Source organism: Alligator mississippiensis, chromosome 5 (assembly GCF_030867095.1).
Source record: "Alligator mississippiensis isolate rAllMis1 chromosome 5, rAllMis1, whole genome shotgun sequence".
In the NCBI taxonomy this organism is placed as follows: Eukaryota; Metazoa; Chordata; order Crocodylia; family Alligatoridae; genus Alligator; species Alligator mississippiensis.
The window spans coordinates 82,181,030-82,202,249 of NC_081828.1; the positions used below are offsets into that span (position 1 = coordinate 82,181,030).

General features: G+C 43.2%; 1 long non-coding RNA gene across 2 annotated transcripts in view; it reads right to left on the reverse strand.

The window, feature by feature from the left end:
- LOC109282547 (uncharacterized) overlaps positions 1-19,846 on the reverse strand; it is a 132,116-nt gene extending 112,270 nt beyond the window's left edge. For both annotated transcript variants that reach the window (XR_009462231.1, XR_002089553.2), the window contains exon 1: positions 19,776-19,846. This is a non-coding gene — a long non-coding RNA (uncharacterized LOC109282547). The remainder of the gene's footprint in view (positions 1-19,775) is intronic.
- Positions 19,847-21,220: the final 1,374 nt, after the last annotated feature.

Below are 21,220 nucleotides of genomic sequence, written 5' to 3' on the forward strand. Positions count from 1 at the left end.
AGGGTAGAGTCCAAAATCTCACCTTGGTCTCCAGTTGTGATACTCCTTAACCTTTTTTTAAATTTATACAGTTGTTCCCTCACCTTCCCCCAGTGATTCCAGACATTAATTTTATTCCAAGCAATGCAAACTCTGCAGTATGCATCCAATTAAATTCACACCAACTTGCCTCAACTGTCCTTCCCTAGTTTGCTGCTGATAAGAAATTCATGTTAATAACGTTACATGTCACTTTACAGAGATTTTAAAAACTGCTCTCTGACTTGTCATGAATCTAGCACAGAGGGACAAAAATTATTAGGGGCCTAGAAAGCAAGACTTACAAGGAAAGGCTGAAAGAACTTGGGTTATTTAGTCTGGAGAAGAGAAGACTATAAGATGAATATGAACCAACAGCGTGCTCTTGTTGCAAAAAAGGCTAATAATATACTGTGTTATATTAACAGGAGTATCACTTGCAAATCAAAAGAAGTGATTTTTCTGCCCTGTTATTGTTCTGCTAGGGTTATTTAGTCTGGAGAAGAGAAGTTTGAGGGGGGATTTGATAAGTCTTTAAATTCCTGATGGGTGATTATAGAGAGGATAGAAAGGGGGTTTTCTCTGTGGCCATGGGAGACAGGACAAGGAGCAAGGGCATTAAGCTACAGCACAGGAAATTTAGATTGGAAATCAGAAGGAATTTTCTGCTTACACGAAGAGTAAAGCATCATTGGAACAGGCTTCTTAAAAAAGTTGTGGAATCTCCATCCCTGGAAATGTTCAAGGGTGGGTTGGAAGACATTTGGCTGGGATACTTTATTCTGGCATGATCCTGCCTTGAACAGGGCTGAACTAGATGACCTTGTGAAGTCCCTTCCAGCCATACTTTTCCATGATCCTATGCTCAGATATACAGATATGGGATTTGTTCAAATGTCTACAAGATTAATTTATCATCCACATTTGACAAGGTAAAGAAGATAATAGACAAACAAAGGGAAGGGGAAGGAGAGGCAAATGTTAAAAATAAAAATATAATGTAAAATTTACTGTGTAGCAAGCACATTTTCTCATATCCTTGAATAGATGCCATGGAGAAGGTTGGAAAAGTAGGCAACTTGGAAGAAGCAGAAAGCAATAGCTAAAAGGTGAGGAGTATAATAGGAAGAGAAATAACAGAAAGTTGGAAGAGGCAATCAGTTATAAGATGCAAGTAGAAAACTTTTGTCAGGGTGCACCATGCCATAATTGTACATGGTACATATGCTTAACCCTCCACTAATACTGGAGTTCACGAATAGTTGTAGGTACATAAGAAATAAGATGCATAACCATGAATGACTGGTGACTTCCAAGACTGGTGGGGCACCATGGCAGCAAACGGGGACTGCCCAAAACAGCCACCAGCGGTGGGGAGTGGGGGTTGGCAAGTGGGGACCACCTGCAGATGCTGGCAGAGATGTCAGCGGCGGGCAGGATGGGGGCAGGTGGCAAGCGGCGACTTCCTGCAGAAGCCTGTGGTGGCTTCGGCAACGGCCAATCTCAGGGGGCTCATGCCCCCCTGTGCTCCCCTACGTGTTGCCTATGTGCATAAGTAAATCTCATGAGTCTCTTTCCACTGACTCCAAATAATTCCAACTGACATGCAGATCATTCATCATTGAGAGGACCCATATGGTCCAAAATGGCACATCAAAATGACACAGTATCAGGCTGGTAAGTGTAATGGTCTCCATCAGTAACAACAAACAAGTTCCAAATTGCCAGTACTACTATCCAGCCACCTGGGTTTGAACTCCCAAACTGTCAGCAGGTCCCCATGAGCAGGTTCTGGACTGATCAAGGTCAGCAGATGGCCAGTCTTCCTGGCTAGGACTAATGTTACAACCTGTACTGTGTCTTTGGACACACAGAAACAACATGTGTATGTTAGGTAAGGGCCCTCTTCCCAGACACAACAGTGGTTTGATGACAGTGAACATAGCCAATGAAGCAGCTCTTGCCCGGCTTCATGAGATACATATTTACTAGAGAGATGGTAAATCTCATTATTATAAAAGTCACAGTAAGCCTAGAAAACAGTATTTTACCCATAGCCATCCTTCTCAAAATGGAACTGATTTTTGTCCATCACCATCACATCTCTATGTACAGGGTTAGCCTCACGATTTGGGGAATGGTTGGCAAGATGTATCTTTGGGCTGCATCCCAATTTAACTGACTCATTCTAAAGTACAGGAAGTGCGTGTGGGTAGAGGGAGGTGCTCAGGGGAAAGGACAGAAATCTCTGCTCTCCCTCTATCCCCCTAGTATCCTGCTATAGAACTGGAGCTCAGCTGTTTCTCCATTTCCAACCTAGCAAGAGGTTTACATGCATTTATAGTGGTATATATTTTCAAGAGCGCATTAAGATGAGAAAAACCTTCGAAAATAAAGCTGTGATTTTCCTTTATATGTCCAAATCCATTGGCACTGCATCCCAGGAAAAAACAAAGGAAAAGTATAGAAACCCTATTTGTAGTCAGTGATTCAGGGAAAAGTAAGAATTAAAAGAGCAACGCCGAGTAAAAACAGTTGCAGAAGCACTTGATTATACAAGTACTAAATAAACGTGCAGTAACCACTGCACAGTATCGTCTCTTCTAGACATGCCCTAGAAGAAGGAGGCAACAGGTATTAGTGAGTAGAGGCAAACTGAGTTCAAAGATGAGCAAATCTCCTTAAAAGACCACTAGAACCATGGAACAGGGTACAAAAAAGCTGGGTGTGGCCCAAAGCAGACCATTGTTCTGGTAGTGTAAAATGGGAAACCTGGGATAAGAAGATGACAAAGGAAGGGACCAGGAGCACGGAGAAACAGATTCTTCCCTACTGATTGCTTTATTCAATAGGATACATGATTCCTGTCCTCAGCAATGCACAGCCTGATTTCTTGGCCACTGAGTGGTATACACTGTGTAAATGATCTCACATTACACTGAATTGCCAAATGCTTCAGCACTTCCCTCCCTCTCCCCCCTTGGTTTATCACCTCTGATAATGGAGCAGATGTGGTGCATGCCCTGCAGAGTGGGCAAGTGGTTCATGTGCCATGTTTTGCACTCTGCCTTAATTGGATTGTCAATGTTTTCTTATGCAAACATAAAAATGTATTAAACATGTGAGTTTCATCAGAGGACTGTGGTCAGTGCAGCTGAGCCTTTGCAGCATGACACACCTGGCATGAACTGCAGAGGCAAAACAGCTGTGTCAGCTCAAACAGAAGGCACACAGCAGGTGCATTTTTGTCCTTTAAAGCTTTTAATACAATGCCATGAATGACTTTCTAATGCTGTAGGTACAGATCTCATGCAAGGGAAGGTCACAAAGTTCTCAATGAATTAAGATGTCAAGTGCACATCTATGCTGGTTAATAAAAAAAATGACATTTGTGACCAAGACGCACGATTCTAAAATTATAAAACCCCAATAACTTATGCAAGGAAGCTGAAATACTGAGTATAGAATGCTGGAGTGGAAAACAATGATTGCTTGGTTCAGAATGTTTCAACAAAGCAAAAGAAAATCCCTGTTTAAAAAGTAATGGAGAAAGCAACTAGTAATGGAAACTTGTAACAAAAGTCAGAAAGAAGACAAGAGAACAACATAAAAACCTGCCATTCTTTCAACCATGAGCAATAGTGTGTCATAGCTAAAGTTGGTGGGACTACTTGTGTATTTAGGTTAGCACTGTATTTTTTTTTTAAATGCCCACGCTACTTATGAGCATGGGTCCAATGGAAATTCAATACAGTTTGACATTTTCCAAAAGCTAGCCCTATACATTCCTGGCCTTTGGACTGAGTTGTGCTCATAATTTTCAGGTCCTCCTGCAGAATATGGTGATCCATTCTGCAAATCTGGGTGCTGAACCCTTAAGTGTAAAACAAGGAAAAAAACTAAAAGTAGATCCTTTCCTTTGCCACAGGACTGAGACGGACCCTAAGATTCCCAATGCTGAATTTACCCAGCACACGCTGACACTTCTTAAGCCTTCAACAGTAACATTATATGGCCCAGGACAGACTTCACCCTAGCATTTGAACTACCGAAGAGTTGATTTTTTTTACTGAAATTCTTCAAATTCCTGGTAGATTGTAAATCTGTTAAGAAAAATTCTTCTAATTGTCTCTTTGTTCAGATACTGTTAAATGGAGGGATTAGGAGTTCCATCTTCATTTAAGCATATTTATTTCTTTATAACTGTAGTTGTCAAATGCCTTTTTCATTTTCATACCTACTTCTAGATAAATGAGTGACTGGTCTGAGAGAATCTTTGGGGTACAGTTTTCAAAAGAGCTTTGCAGAAGCCTGAGTTTGTTCCCACTGAAATCAATGACACTTGTTTGGTTCAATATTTTTCACAGAAAGGGGCAGCATCTGCACAAGATGCTGACTACACAGTAGCTCAAGACTAGTGCACAGTAGTGTTGCGTGGCAGAAACCATGACACAACACTACTGTGCAGTAGTCTTGGGCCACTGTGCAGTCAGCATTACAAAAAGCTGTTCATCAGCACTACTGCACAGTAACACCGTAGGGGCATGCGAAGTGGGCCCTGTTTGATTTGGATTTGGATTCGGCCCGAATCGGGGACAGTGATTCAATTTGTTGATTCGGATCACTGTCCCTGATTCGATTCAGCCAAATCCGAACCTGAAGATTTGATGCTAATTCGGAGAATCTGCAATTTGGACATAGACACAGCTTTAAAAGTTTTTTCTACATGCCTTGATGTAGCAGGTGCGGCTCGTGAACGCTGCGATGCTGGGGTGCATGGAGCATCCCACAAGAGTGCAGGGTGGGGCCCTCCATGTGCTCGGCAGCAAACCCAGAAGTGGGTTTGCCCTCTTCCGGGTCTGCCAGGGAGGATACAGGGGGACCCCCTGTGCTCCCCTGGCATGGCAATTGGCCACAGGGGGACCCTGGGTGCCTCCCCCAGGCCCAGGAAGCACCAGTCGCTAAGCCAGAAGTGGACCAGAAGTGCTTCTAGTCCACTTCCAGGTTTGCTGCCGAGCACACTGGGGAGCCCCCATGCTTCTGTGAGACACTACAGGCACCCCAGCATTGCAGCATTTACAAGCCCCTGCTACCTAGAGGTACATAGAAAAAACATTTAAAGCTGTCTCTATGTCCGAATCTCCGAATCTTTCTGAATCTCTCTGAGTCGATTTGGAGGGTTCCGATTCGATTCAGAGGGATTAAAGTGTCCTCTGATTCGATTCAGATTCAGAGATTTGGCCACTGAATCAGGCCGAATCTCCACCAAATCAAATCAAGGACCAAAGCTTCGCACAGCCCTTTAACACAGGTTACTGCATAGTCACTTAGTATTTGTTCATACAAATACTAAATGACTGTGCAGTAACCACCGAGTAGAAAACAGAATATAGAAGTGTTACGATGTCGGCAGCCTTGTAACAGAATGCCTTATACTGAGCATGTGTCTGGAATCATAGCAATCCCTTTTTATTGATTTCATATCTTAGTGTGGTGGCCACTGCTAAATTTAGTCACAGTTTTATGTTACTTCTGGAAATTTAAATGACTGGGGTTGTATTTCATACTTTCAACCTGTCAAAGTTTCTGTTCATAGGGGGTTTTATCTATTTATTAAAATGAAACATGAGGATACCAATTTAAATCTGGGATATGTGCACTATCCCACTGTCCTCAGTACTTATAGTGCCTCAAGTACTGATTTTAGTTATTCAGGCATAAGGTTTTAAGGACAATTATTTTAAAAACTGCAATTTAGAACTTCAGCCCAAAACTCTCTTGCAAGTCAAAAGTGACTCATTGGCTGGTTTTCTTTTTTGTTTGTTTATTCTTTAATAATAAGTTTCCTGTTGAGGGACTTTTGTCCAAGAAAATTTCAAATTGACTGAATCCCTGTGAAGTCCAAGGCTTCCCCTCTCTGACAGGGCAATATGTTTTGAGCAATTTCAGAAGTGTTGTATAGAATGATTTTTTTCCTACGGTTCTGTACAGGTTGGGTGCACATATATGAATTGTCTTACTCATCACACCATTCAGACTTTTCACAGCTTGTTAGAACACAGGTGACTCCAATTTTTCATTTAAATCTAAGGTAGAGAATAGCATAGCTAGTCAAACAGATATGGACTACCACTCCAGAAGAAAAGCCATTTATCTTTATCTTTAACAACCCTAGGTGTAACCTCTAACAGATATTCCAGTCTGCCTGGAGAGCGTATATTCTCTATTAACGGAGGTTTATAAAGGCTTTTACAATTCCTATGGTAACCCAGTAGAAAGGCTGTTACCATGGGGACTCACCAAGCCTATATAAGCCTTCAGTCTTCATTAGAGTAAATGCTTTAACAGCATTCTGGAATAGCTAACAATAATCTCTGCTTTTGGGAAAGAATCCATTATTTCTTCCTGGTGGAAATCCATATATCTTGCCAGCTTTCAATAACTAATATTCGACAACCGGAATGCCTACCGTGTGCCAAAAGTCTAAGCCTCCAAAAGGAGACTGTATCAGTGACAAAGCTATCATTTACAAAATATTAAGATACTGCTGTTCCCCTGCTTTAACTGTGTGTCTTCAAAACAAGCATTTGAATTTGAAGCTAATATAAGCAAAATGGCAGAAGAATATTTCTTTGATTTGGAATGAGAATCTATCCTGAATTAAATACACCTCTGATCATAGTGTGTGTGTGTGTGTGTGTGTGTGTGTGTGTGTGTGTGTGTGTGTGTGTACATGCATGTGCACGCATGCATGTGTCTGTGTGTGTGTATGTATTCTGGCGTATATCATTTATAGTTTCTTGGTTAAGATGAAATTCCAATTCTATTTCTAATCCTCCTTTTCTCTTTTGGGGTGAAATTTTCCATGCTTGATATCAACCCAGTTTCTTTTAAAGAACCACTGGATAAAATCAGTTCAGTAGTTTGTAAATTATGAAAGTGGAAATAAAAGTTCCATTTTCCCCATATGTTCCACACAAATGTTTGTACATGCATAACTCAAAAATGCCATAAACTAGAAATCTCAAACTTCATCTCAGCCACCTTCTTCCCATTCTATATTAATAAACCTAATTTCTCTTTAGTATGTTTACCCCATGATGTATTTGTAAAAGCCCTCCTTATAGCCCCAGATTCTTGCATCAGTCTTCTTCATATAAAGGCAAGTTGGTTTAGCTACTGCATGATGATGACAGATTAACAGAAAAAGTAGAATTACTTGTAAAGAATTTTAAGTGTCCAAATTTGTTTTTCAATTTAACCATGTGGCATGAGTTTTAGATGCGATTTCTAACAACTACTTGTGAATAGATACAAATTCTTTGTCCATCTGTCTTTCTTACTGTCTTCTCTACATGTACCCAATCCCTTAATACCCAAGACCCTTCCCAAACTAGGAGATTCACATAGTTACGTCCCTGATGGACTTCATGGGTGCCTATACGTGTGCTCAGGTTCAGTGCGGGCTGTTTTAATTAAAGCAGTTCCCAGAGAGCCACTCTAATTAAAATACCTCACCATCATGTGTATTAGGGTGCAGATAGAAGTGACAATTTTCACCTGATCTGGCCACAAAAAGCAGTTTATAGCTGTGAACAAACACAAGTGCATGACTGCAGACAGCTTAAAAATGGCTGATCCCATGAAAATCTGACCCCTCATTGCATGAGGCATCAGGTAAACACGTTTCAAAATGTAGCGTCTTTTGTAACTTGTGTCTATGGATATCCCAGCCTGTTGATGTTTTCAGAATGGGAGGAGGGCAAGGAAGTGGAGGGAGTGCAGTCTGGGGGGTTTTCAGCCGCCCTGAAGGGTGGGGTGAGTACATTGGAGCCCCCCTGAGGTAGGGGGGCTCCAATTCACTCACTCCACCCTTCAGCACCAGCTGTGGAGCCCCAAGAACAAGCTCCCTCCCCTGCCTTTCCTCCCTCCCATTCTGAAAACAGCCAGCACTGGCAGGGAGCCTGGCCATTGCAGCTGGGAGCCTCCGGCCAAGTTCCCATAGCAGCTAAATCCCACTCTCCCCTGGATCCAACAGTGAACTTCTGTTTGGTCTGGAGTAATGTTGTAAATCAAAACACTTTGCAAAAATTCTTCTGGGAGCTGCACTTCTGTCTGCACCCTTAAGCACCTGTGGGTTTAAAAACGGCCACAGGATACTTTAGCTAAACCTCATTGGTTTAGATACATTGACCCAGAGCCATTTTTAAGCCCACAGGGACTTATACAAGTAACAGTGAGGCCATGCTGGAGCAAGCTAATGAGAACATGGAGCAGACTCAATTAATCTGATCTGGAACGCTTTAATCAGAATGCAAACCAGCCTGTTGTATAGGCAGCTCATGAGTCTTCTCTCTTCCTTTCTGTCTTCACAAGAAGCCCTGTTTAGAGTGGGGATTTGCTTTGAGGGACAGTGCCTGACAATGAACTGTCACCCTGGTTGTTGTGGAAAACTGTATCCAGGAATTCCGAGTTTTTCTACGTTTGATAGAGATCTCAGCTGTTAAAACTGTCAGTGGTCCAAGTCAGGACATTACCAGACCTGAACTTTAAGCAAACATGTTTCTAGCGGTTTCTTTAAAAGATGCCAGCACCCTCAACAGTGGCCATTCAGAAATAATTTATTTTTAACAATTTTGGTGCAAACTATCCAGCCCTATTTGGTAACAGCCAAATTCTTATTAGGACCCAGATGTTCAGGCTTGCTGAGCTTTTCAGAATTGCAACATATATTTGAATTATGATAGCTAAATATGGGGCTAAATGTTCTTTTGAGATAAAAACATGAATGATTGGTATATGATAACATTGCAAATCTGTGTATTACATTTACATTTTGCCCAAATTTCTCTGTCACCATATTCTATAACTTCACAAGCATTCTAGGTAAAATACAAACAAACTGAACTGCTGATGCAAACTAAACAATTATGTTAAGCAAAATGGAATGGGTCCTAATTAGATGATTTTACAATGCTCTTAAAATACTAAGTGATTTTTTGGTATGTTAGCATACATTTATGTGTTGTATATTTTTTGTACAAAAGCATTTGCAAAGAACACGAGATGGTAGCACTCACTAAATGTTCAGTTTAATGTTGAAACTAACTGAACTTAGTTTTAAAGTATTTATTTTTGCATTTGATTCTGTCTTTTAAATTTTTCAGTTAATCTTTTCTGCAAAATTTTATGCTGGGTGCTAAATCATGATGCTGTATAAATCCACCCAGGCAGTGACTTGTAGACATTAACAGCACTACCACCACCAGCAACACCCTGTGGCAGAGTTCAGAGAATGCCTCTTACCCAGCAATGTGCATGTCAGTCAAAGTAAACAGAGTTACTATAATTCCTTCCCTTTGTTTTCCCCCTCCCAGTTAGCAAGTGCTCAGAGGAGCAAGCCACTTATTTGATGCCCTTAGACTCAAAAAATCATTGCCTATTACTATAGCTGTGAATGATTCTTGACCTGCCTGACAGTGTTGAGAAAGAGACCCTACACTTGTAGTAGTACATCAGCCTGAATTTACAGACAAGCAGTTCAAGTGGCCTGAAAGTGTTATAACAGGAAAAGATGGGGCAATGGATAATACTATATATTTATTCCTGTTTGGGTGGATAGATTTATATTTCAAGATTCTTAAACTAGGAAGTGTGTCAGCAAAGAGTTTCAATCCTGTTAAAAAACAGTTCTTCCTTTCTATTTATTAGTTGCCTCCTGGCAATCTCCAGAAAGACATTTTCTTCTCAATGTTGCATAGTATCCTGCAGCTAGCTATGCTGGGAGGAGTATGTCAGAACTCATTTTACAGTAACAAGTTGCACTAACTGCTGACGTGAATCTTGGCACTGACATCAATTTGAATACTCTAATCAGGATTTATGAGAGATGAAGTGATACAGTTCTTTTGAAATGATAACATTCTGATAACCTTTTCACATCATCTTCCACAAGGACTACAGGCAAGGCCAGATTACTTGAAATGGGCAAAATTGTCAGTGAATTACTAAAACAAACAAAGATTTGGAGTGTCCAATATCATTTAGAAATAAATAACTGATCTCTGCCTTCATGATATTTATTTTCTAATTAGCTTGTGATTAAAAACTACCAAGTGTTGTAAGGAGAATTCAGCTAATGACTGCAAATGTGTTCTCAAAAATAAGTGACCTCCTTCCTACTTTTCAAAATAGAAGACTCCAAGAGTCATGAATTCATTAGCTGCATTGGCAGAAAGAGAATCGGTATTTAATGTCTTCCTAATTAAAGAAGAAATATTTCCATGAATCACAAACCACTTTTCAGATTTCAGCATTCCATTTTCATCAGCAAGAGAAATTAATAGAAATTAATCCAATTGCTTTGAACTAGATTTCCTTAAATTGTGTTGATCACAGCTGCAAAATTCTTATCAGTGTAAAATAGCTTGCACATGCAGCCAGAGGTGTAACAAGCAGGTTTGCTGTCCTGAGCAGCAGGGGCAGCTGCAGTGGCTGCTATTCTTGTGCCCCTCTTAAGTAAGCACTGGGGCTGGTGCCCTGTTTGCTCACCCCTAGTTACATGGCTCCACTCAGCAACCTTTAGTGTGCACAGAAATATCAATTTTAAAAATGTGATGAAAAAAATTGTGAATTTTTTTCAGGTATTTCTATTGATATGATGTTAGCTCATGATAAATTCTGTGCATGACATCAAGTATATTTAATTTCCCAGAGCAAAATTGTTTCCTTCCAATGAATCTCTCATGGGAAGGGGTCAGAATGGAGAAAAACACAGCACCATTCCCCTTATGCAATATCTGTCCTCCAAGCTGGATTTTACAGAGCTCTTGAAGATCACTAGGAACACAATTTTGGGGCAGGCAGAGAGGAAGACGATGACTGTTTCTCCTCTATTTGATACAGCATCAGCAATCTGTGCTAACTTTACAATGAATGCCTCTTTAGGCTGAGGACACCCTTCTCCCTACCCCCTTTTACAAGCCCTAAGCTGGGCTTTGCTTCTTCCATATGCAAGTCTGGGGAACTACAGAGGCATCCTAGAGTGTCTTGGAACAGAAAGAATGGTGTTATAGAAGCATTGCATTCAATTCAATTTGAGGAAAGCTACACGTGGCATGGCTTTGTCTTGCACAGACCTCAGAAAGGTGAATTGGCCTCATTTGTTTTTATTTTAAAATATTATTTACTTAATAATAAATAAATAAATAATGTCACATTACCCCTCTCCTTCACCCTGCCCACACACACTTGATTTATCTCCCACCCATTCAATCTTCTCTTATTTTAAGAGATTGTAAATTCACTGTGGCAGAAACCCTGTCTGTGATATGGACAGTACCTAGCATCTATGCACTTAAATAATATAAAATCCCTATATAATATATAACTACAAATACAAAATGGAAACTTGGTCCTCCTAGCCTCAACTGTCCTCTGGCCACATCAACATGGTATCTTACCATCTCTGGTGATGTTGTTCAGGGCATGCCGAGACTGGAAGCAGAACAGACATGTATTAGTATTATGTTAGTATATTATTACTCTTCTGGGACCCTGAAACAATGCCTTTTCATCAGTCATTTCTCCTTTGTGAAGCAGGAAATTCAAATCTCTCCTCTCTACATGCTTCACACACAATGAAGATAATAATGTCCCTTACAGCTTAGGTAAACATAGGGATGGTATATTTTTATTGGATCTCTCTCTCCATGTAGTTAGTCCAATAAAAGATATCACCCCAAAAATATCCATTCCTCTCACATATATTATCCTGCGTATAGCAACACTCCAATACTATCATAACATAGAGGATATCCTTCTATCTTAGTAATTCAGCCCCTAGCTTCTACTTCAGATGATTAGACTGTAAAGTTCCCTGTTTATCAATCCATTCTAGTACACCATCCCACTGCCTGGTTGAACACATTGGCTGCATCCAGACGAGTGCGGACATGCAGTATATGGTGCCACAAACCCATCTGCAGCACCACATACTACACAATAAGGCATTCCCCACACTGCTACTTTGCAGTGTGGGGTGGGGGTTGACCCCGGGAGATTCCAGGGTCAAAAAAACCTACACCTTAAAAAAGCACAGTGGAACACATGGCAGCAGCATGAGCCACCCAAAACTGGAGCCTGGCCTGCTGGAGCCATTCTGTGGCTGCCACCCAGGCTCCCAGCTGCAGGAGTACCACAGCTGCAGCTCCTCGAGGCCCCTAGGACCCCAGGTACGGCTGCTAGGGCCAGCACAGTTGCTGGTCCCAGCCTCCCCTACCCCACCCAGGGTAACCTGCCATGCACCAGAGGGCATGTGGCATGGGTGTTCTCCAGGGACAAGTAGCAGCGGCACAAGGTATGCTGTTGCTTCCTGTCCCTGGGGAAACAAACATCTGCACTCATGTGGACATGGCCATTTTGTTTTCATTTTTAGCACTGGCTTCAAAATATTGAAGAATGTGTTCATTATGTCATGAGCAGGTCATGGTCAAATGGATCTGCAGTGATTTGCAGAGTTTGGAAGACAGACCACTTGCCAAAGAAATTGTTCAGAAGAAACTTCCAAACAGAATCCAAAGAAATTTTCCTCTGCCCCAGGCATTACCTGCAGGTTCCCATGGGAAGTGCATCAGGCCCACTGTGACCTGCATGCCAAGGTTGCACACATTTGGCTAAGATTCAACCCCAAGGTCTGGATTCTGCATGGCATTTGCTCATGCACACAAGTACTTTAAACATGTGTGAGTACCTGTAGGCATACCAAAAAAACCCCTCATTCCCCTGCCTATTTAGTGGTCTTTATATAGGGACTGCTGCAGCACCAGTCCCCTCGAGCATCAGCATTGCTCCTGATTAATTGAGCAATGGGCCCATATATAACCCATGGTTGCATAAATATTATAGGTGCCCCCGTCCCCACCCCCCATGTCCCATTTACAGAGGATGTGAGTCTGTTATAGCCTTATTCTTGAACCCAGGGGCTTTAGCTCAAGTTGTTACAATTTAGATTTTTACCATCTTGATCAATCCTAGAGGGTGCAGGAAAGGACAAGGGAAGAGGCTGGGTCAGAGACATAGAATCTCACTGCAATGGTGAGATTCTATAAACTGGTGCAGCCTGAGCATTTCCACTGTAGGCCTGTTAGCTCAAAGAGTCTCCTGGACCCCTGGGTGGTGCAGCCCCACGCCACCCCCAGTGCAGGCTAGTGATTGTCAGGCTCAATCTGGCCCTCTCATTCTTTCATTGTACAAAGTTGCTATGGCATCACCAGTTAAGACGTCTAAAAAATATTCTGCATCTGTACAACATGTTAAAATAACTCACCAAGTGCATTCTGTTCCTTATAAAGCAATTTTACTCATTGCTCAGGGCAGATTGCAACACCCTTCCTCACTCTGATCAGTGCCTTGGTGAGAATGTTTCTCCTGATTTCAGTACTGTACGGCTGATCCTAAGTTTATGAGTCAAGTTCCCCAAATCATGAGACTGGTTTAAAAAATCCTGAGATTTAAATTGTTATTGTTGCTGCCGCTGCTGTTTTGCATCTGGCTTTTGAGTGTTGGGTGTCCACAGCTCCAAGTTCATCTCCATGATGAGAGCCATAATCTTACTTTTTTTAAATGAAAGCAGAAAATTGCCTTCAGGGAAGAGGCTTGGAACAGCAACTTGGCTGACCTAGCAACTACAGAATGGCTAGCGTTTCAAGGGAGAGGGACCTCAGACAAATTTGGAAATATTTGATCTGACTTTTTTAGAAACCTTTGGCTAATCCCTTGCAGATGGAAGTCAAGATGCTGCTTTCCCTATTCCTCCCCACCCCCTCTCTCCTCTCCTTTTCTCTCCAATCTGCTGTCCTGCTTTTTTTTTGTTTTTCTCCTATTTGTAGGAAAACATTCAACACAATATAACTTAAAACAAAATGAAAATTGAGATTTTGATATAATCAAGTGACTCAAAGAGCTCAGGATTGAAGAAAACCACTGAACATCAAGACTTACTTTTAAATCAAAACAGCTGTCAACTTGTAATGTAAAATCCTTTCCTATGGGAGTTAAGGAGGAAGGTTTGTGCCCTCAGGAATTATAAAATTAGTGCAGCTCCTTTTGACCTTGATTCCTCAGAGCTGTCTTGAGCAAGCTTTTAGACAAGCTTTCAGACACAAACAAACTTTCCTCAGGTCCAGGTGAGTTTTTTGAAGATGTCAATAAGCAGGTGGATTAGGATGACCCAATTGCATCAGATGTTTATCTATGGATTAGAAATTGGTTTAAAGATAGAAAACAAAGACAGGAGTGCTTCAATGCTTCCTCTGTTCACATGAATCCTCCCAGAGTAGACCTATTCTGCAGAAAAGGCTTGAGTGAAGAAACAGCTCAAAAATGACAATTAGCTCCAAAGATTCATAAACACCATGAAATATGAGAGCAAATCTTAGGAACAAGTTTTGTCAAACATTTCATGGATCTCTAATAATTCAAAATAGGAGCATCATTATCCATACGTATTACCTTAATTCATATTGTTAGTTTGTTGGGTTTTTTTACCTTTGGCCTTTTTGTAATTTTATCATAAATACAGAGATAATATTTAGGTAAGAAAGGAAAAAAATACAATTGGTCTCCTGAACCACCATTAGAAAAATGTAGTCATTTTTCTTACATTCTAAAGTTAAAAAGAGGTTGCTAGGGATGATGGAAGAGATCAAATCTTCTTGTTCCTGCAGAGGAAAGATATTCTTTTTATTTTTTTTAACTGGACACTTAAGAGAGCTAAATGAATAACTGCCTGTTTTTCGATGTTGTGTGTGGAAACGTCTAGATCAGGGGGGCAACCTATGACCCAGAGACCAGATCAGCCTACAAAACCATTTTATCTAGCCTGAGGATCTGAGAGGCTTCGCCAGTAGAAGGTATCACCCATGCAATGGCTGAACAGCTGGGACAAGCAGTAGTCATGGCACTGCAGTGCAAAGCACTGGCTATGGAAGTGGCAACAGCATGGGTGGGCTGGCAGCAATCCATGCTTGAAGCTAAGCTCCATTGAAGCATCCCTTTGCTCTAACCCTGAGTCTAAGATGTGTTCAATTTAGGCATGAACAAATCATTTTTTTTTAACTGGTATTGGAAAAGTATAGAAAAGATACCTTAGCTTAGGGAGCCTCCAGAGAGCAGGGCTCACCTTCTCTATGATGAAATGATGATTGCAAGTTTCAAAGCCAGAACAAAAAAATCTAAAGGCTGGTTAGTGTACCAATTCAGGCTCCATCTTATTTATGTAGACAACATAAAGCAATTCCCTATCTGGGATAAAATAAATATGCTGGCAGGATTAGTCCAAGTGATTGTATTGGCCCTCAGAGCACCATATGGAAACAATGACAAGGACTTTTTCAGATGTGTATAGGAGTGATTTCTCGGCCTTTCCTGGAAGCCTATGGGAAAGATGTCATCATGGTACTACATGAAATAAGTAGTGAGTATTTCAGATGCTGAAAAAATGAGCATTTTGCAGAGGTCTCTTTTGTATAAAAAAGCTAAACAAACTTGAAAATAACCAGAACTATTTCTAACCAGATGCCATAAACAGCTGCATAAATGGGGAGTTCCCACCTTGCTGTTCCATTTGTTTAACTAGAAAGTTTTCAGCAGTTTAGGGAAAGATTAAATTTTGCTGAGTATTGAGATGTATCAGAAACTCCAAATGATCAACTGTATAATTTATATGGAACATAGTACTACAATATTCCTTCTATGGAACAAAAACAGATATACCTTTTATGCGTATATTATATAAATAGTATGTATTTTACAGAGGTGCACCGATACATTGGTCTCATATCTGATCAGTACCAATATAAGGAAAATTGACTGTATTGGCAATCGGCTTTTTTTGGCTGATGTGGCCAATAATGCCACTGATAAATGCCCTGTGCATGTGCGCAGCCCCAGCGGGCACGCAGGTGGCCAGGAGTGCAGCCTGGCAGCGTGGAGAGCAGCCAGGTCTGGCTGGTAAGTCTGTTTCATAGATTTCATAGACATTAGGGGCTGGAAGGGACCTGAAGAGATCATCAGGTCCAGCCCCCATCCCCCCCCAGCAGGAAGTCATCTGGGATCAAGTGACCCCAGCAAGAATAAATCCAGCTGTTTTTTGAAGGAATCCAGAGTAGGTGCTTGCACCACCTCTGGGGGAAGTTTGTTCCAGACCCTGGACACACGCACTGTAAAGGACTTTTTTCTAATATACAGTCTAAATTAGCCTTCCTGGAGTTTATGGCCATTAGACATTGTTATCCCTTGGGGAGCTGTGGTGACCAGATGTTCTTCCAGGTCCTGATGTACCCCTCTTTTGAAGTTGTAGGCTGCCACCAAGTCCCCACTGAGCCTTCTCTTCTCCAGACTGAAGAGTCCCAAGTCCCTCAGCCTCTTCTCATATGGCCTTCCCTCAAGGCCTTGGATCATATGAGTAGCTCTCCTCTAGACTCTCTCAAGCTTCTCCACATCCTTCCTGAAGTGGGGGGCCCAATACTGGACTCAGTACTCCATCTGTGGTCTCACCAGGGCTGAGTAAAGCAGGAGGATGACTTCCCTGGTTTTGCTTGAGATGCATTGGTGGATGCACGATAGAGTTTGGTTAGCTTTGCCCACCACCACATCACATTGGTGGCTCATATTCATCTTGTGGTCAAACAAGACCCCCAACTCCCTTTCAGTCATAGTGCTAGCAAGCGTAGCACTGCCAAGCCTGTAAGTATGCTGAGGGTTCTTCCTACTGAGGTGCAGCACCTTGCACTTTTCTGTATTAAAGGCCATCCGGTTTTGGTTGGCCCATCTTGAGAGTGTGTCCAAGTCGGCTTGTATCCCCAGTCTGTCCTGAGGTGTGACAGCCCCCCCTCATAATTTGGTATTGTCCACGAACTTGACCAGTTCACATCTGACTCCCAAGTCTAGATCGTTGATGAAAATGTTAAAGAGTACTGGCCCGAGTACTGAGCCCTGAGGGACTCCACTGGTAACACTGCACCATGCTGATTTGCTCCCTGCAGCGACTTGCCTAGCCATGGGACCATATGATGATCTAGGCTGCAGTTACCCAGCTTAACCATGAGGATATCATGGGGAACTAGGTCAAAGGCCTTCTTGAAGTCCAGATAAATGACATCCACATCATCTCCCTTGTCCAGGGCATATGTTACCTGGTCATAGAAGGAGATGAGGTTGGTCAGGCAAGACCTGCCAGTCACAAAGCCATGTTGGCATTCAGAAGTTTGCCTTCCGTTAGTCTGGCATTAATGGATCCCTTGACAATCTTCTCCAGAATTTTTCCAAGGATGGACATCAGACTGATTGGTCTATAGTTCCCTGGCTCATCCATCCTCTCTTTCTTGTAGATAGGGACCATGTTGGCTCTTTTCCAGTCATCTGGGGCCTCATCCGAGTGCCACAATTTTTCAAATATCCCTGCCAACAGGGATCCAATGATGTCTACCATCTGTTTTGAGACCCTTGGGTGCATTCCATCTGGGCCTGCAAACTTGTGAATGTCCAGTTTCTCAAGGTGTTCCCTCACCTGATGAACATCAACTTTTGGCCCATCACCCGCTCCCAAATTAGTTCGTGCCATTCCTGGCAGTGTGATCCTCATGGGAGGGTGAAAAACCAATGCGAAAAAGTCATTTAGGAGATTGGCCCTTCCTTGGGCAATCTGTTGTGGGGGAAGGATGGGACATGGGTGAGGTGCAGATCAGTGGTGAGGGAGGGAGTAGGGCTGGAGCTGGGGCAGGTGCTGCACAGCTGCAGTGGAGCATGGGGCGGAGCCATGAGTGGCTTGTCTGAGGGGCATGGGGAGGGGGTGGCAACTCCCACTGCTACATACACCCCTGAAGGGCATGGGGTGTGTGTGCCTGGATCTGCACATAGGGTGAGGGTGGGCTGCCACTGTGGGCTGGGGCCCAGGGTGGCACCTGGCTATCCCAGGCGGGGTTCAGCTGGGCTGGGCTGTGCTCAGGGTGGGCGGTGGCAGCAGTGGCTCTGGGAGCGGGGGTTGGGGGCTATGGTGAATTTTGGGGTGGCTGCAGCTTCCCCCATAGCCCCCTTCCCAACACTGCCACCACCCACCCTGAACACAGCCCATTCCAGCTCCCACTGTAAAGAGCCTGACGCCACCACCACCCCAACCCCAGCCCACAGTGGCATCCCACCCGCTACCTGCACACAAATCTGGGGGCACACAACCCCCATGCCCTCCGAGGGTGTGCGCAGTGGTGGGAGCCACCACCCCCTTCCCCTCACCCCCCAGATGAGCTGCTCATGGCTCCATCCCATATCCTGCCCCAGCTGTGCAGTGCCTGCCCCTGCCCCACTACCTCCCTCACTGTGGGGACCTCAATCTTCCCCCCATGCCCCTTCCTTCCCCCCTTGCCCCTTCTCCCACAACAGATTTACCAGCCAGCGCCGCTCTCCAAGCTGCCTGGCCACATATTGGAATTGATTTGGTATCAGCTGATATGGCTCATTAAAAATCAGCCATTGGTATCGGCCCAAAAATTCTCTATCAGTGCACTTCTAGTATTTTACCTACTGAACTTTTGTGACATTCAATACATTGACTTAAATCTAGTTAATTTCAGGGTTAGAAGACTGTTACAGTCTGCTGGTTCATAACCATTTTTGTACCAGGACCCATTTGTAAACACTGATGGTCAGTCTCAACCCAGTAAATAGTTTAAGTAGAAAACAGCCCCCTGGCCCTGCTGCTGCCTCACATTCCTGAGTCACTGCCCCCAGCCCCCCCCCCCCCCGAGTGTGCGGGGCAGGGGAGTGTGGGGGATGGGGGGCACATCCCCCCCCAGATTTGTGCACCCACAGCAGGCACAGGGCTGCAACTGGGGTGGACTGGCAAAGGCAGGAGCCACCTCCATGGCCCAGCAGGCAGGACTTGGCATGTGAGGGGAAAGTAGGTCTGCAAGACTCATTGCTGCCACTACTGCTGGACCCCCTGCACCAGCCACACTGCCAGCAGCACAAAGAGTAATGGATGGGGAGGGCTGCACTGCCCTCACCTTCTTCTGCTGCTAGCCATTCATGCACCAGGCCACAGCCTTACCCTACTGCCATGGCTCAGCCAACACCACCACTCCCCTCAGGTTACAGCTCTACCTTAGAGAGGTGGGGTAGTGGGCAGTGTTGCCCCTCACACATCATCTATGCCCCCCACCACCCTGACAAGTCAGCTATACCCCCCCCACCCTCCCACTCCATAGACTGACCTGCAGGGAGCTGCAGGAGCTGCTCTCCAAACTGCCTGCCTGCCACATGCATGTGGTACCCCCTGCCTGATTGCCCTCTTCCTGCTCCCCTCAGCCCCAAGCAGCCCCTTGCAGGCTGGAACTCAGCCAGCCTGCAAAGGGAAAGTTGCAGTTTCCCATGTTTTTCTCCTTTAAGAGAAAATCTGTTTTTAAAATTTGTTGATCCATTTTTTAAAGTTTGTTTGCCACCCTATCATATATTCTTGCGACCCACATTTGGTACACAAGCCACAGGTTGAGAAACTCTGTGCTAGTTCATTACATTAAAATAATTATATGTAAAGATTTATAATAACCCTATTGTTCACAATAAGCACAACTGAAAAAGGCAAAATGTTACAGTATTTTCTCACATACAACACATACTTTTTTCCCAAAAAACAACCATTAGAAATAGCAGTAAGCATTAAGGCTGCTTGCAAATGTTTAAAAAAAAAAAAACTTTTTTACCAGAAGAAGAAGCAGCACCTTACTTCAGCCCAGCTCTACAGCATCTGTATAGATTGGGCACTTTAGCTGAAGCTGATTCAATCAACTATTAGATAAAAGCACCCACTAAAGTGCCTGATCTATGCAGATGTCAGGTGAGCCAGATCCAACTAATGTGCTGCCTCTTCTGGGCATGTGTTGAGCTTGGCATGGGAGCATGCTGAGTTTAAAGTAAAACACTGTTGTTTTTTTTATTTTTTAACATACTGCAAGCTGCCTAAAATGTGAGAAATAGGGTAAGAGCAGTTTCTGCCAGTTAAGGCAAAAGTGAAAGTAAAATCTGCAGGGAACAGAACAATGAGCAAGCTTTGCTCCATAACTGCTGAGTTATTTACTACAAATACAGTTTTTTTTTCTTCATTCTGCATTTCAAGAACAAGGGGCATATTATATTTCGGGGTGTGTTGTATGCAAGAAATTATAGTAATAAAAGACCCAATAATCTGAGCTTTTTCATATATTATAGTACTAGACGAAACTTAAAATGTATTAAAAATACAAAGGCACACAGGGGGAGATTCTGGACTCTGCTTCCCAAGAGCTGCAGTACAGAATGTGTAACCAACATGTAGAGGTACTTTGGGAACCAAAATAAATTGTAGCGCATATTAGAGCAGACCAGAAACTGCTCTAACTTATGATGACCACCTCAAAGCTGCTTTATACTGTACCACAGTCCAGACTGCTCCAAGCTCTCCCACTCCTGTTCCATGGTTTCCCAGACTAGGATAGCATTCATGGAGTCTGCAGGAAATAGGAAATTTCTACAGTGATACTTATATCAGATCTATACTGCTCCTATGGCACATGTCTATACATGCAATTAATGCACAGAAAATTCAGTTGCATTAAACTTGTAGACAAATACAGTCACATTAAAAGCACATTTGCTCCCGAGAGGCTGCTCCTGTTCTGCTTTGGCCCCCTGCAGCATCCAGGGACAGCTCCAGGTTCCCCAGGGTTCCAATCCTGGGCTGGCAGAGGGCATGGGGACTGATCCCAGTCTCCGCAAGGTGGGGGAGAGCTGTCCTGGCTCCCAGGCAGCTACTTCCCAGCCCCATGGCAATTGGGACCTGTCCTAATCTCCACATGACTGGGAGGCAGCTGTCAGGCATTAAGGACATCTCTCCCAGCCAAATGGAGATTGGACATATCCTGATCTGCAAGCAACTGGGTGGCAGCATCCCACCGAGCTGAGACAGCTCTCCCTGCCCCCTGTGGCCCCCTGCTGCTTAGGCTGACTTGGAGTAATTTGCTCCCAGTCAGCATCTACATATGTGCTTCAGTGCATTAGTTTAATGCACTAATTTCTAGTACCTGTATCTACAGGTACTAGAAAATGGTGCATTAGACGAATCTACTGCACTGTAATTGCTGCGCATGTGTAGACAGTGATGCTTTACTGT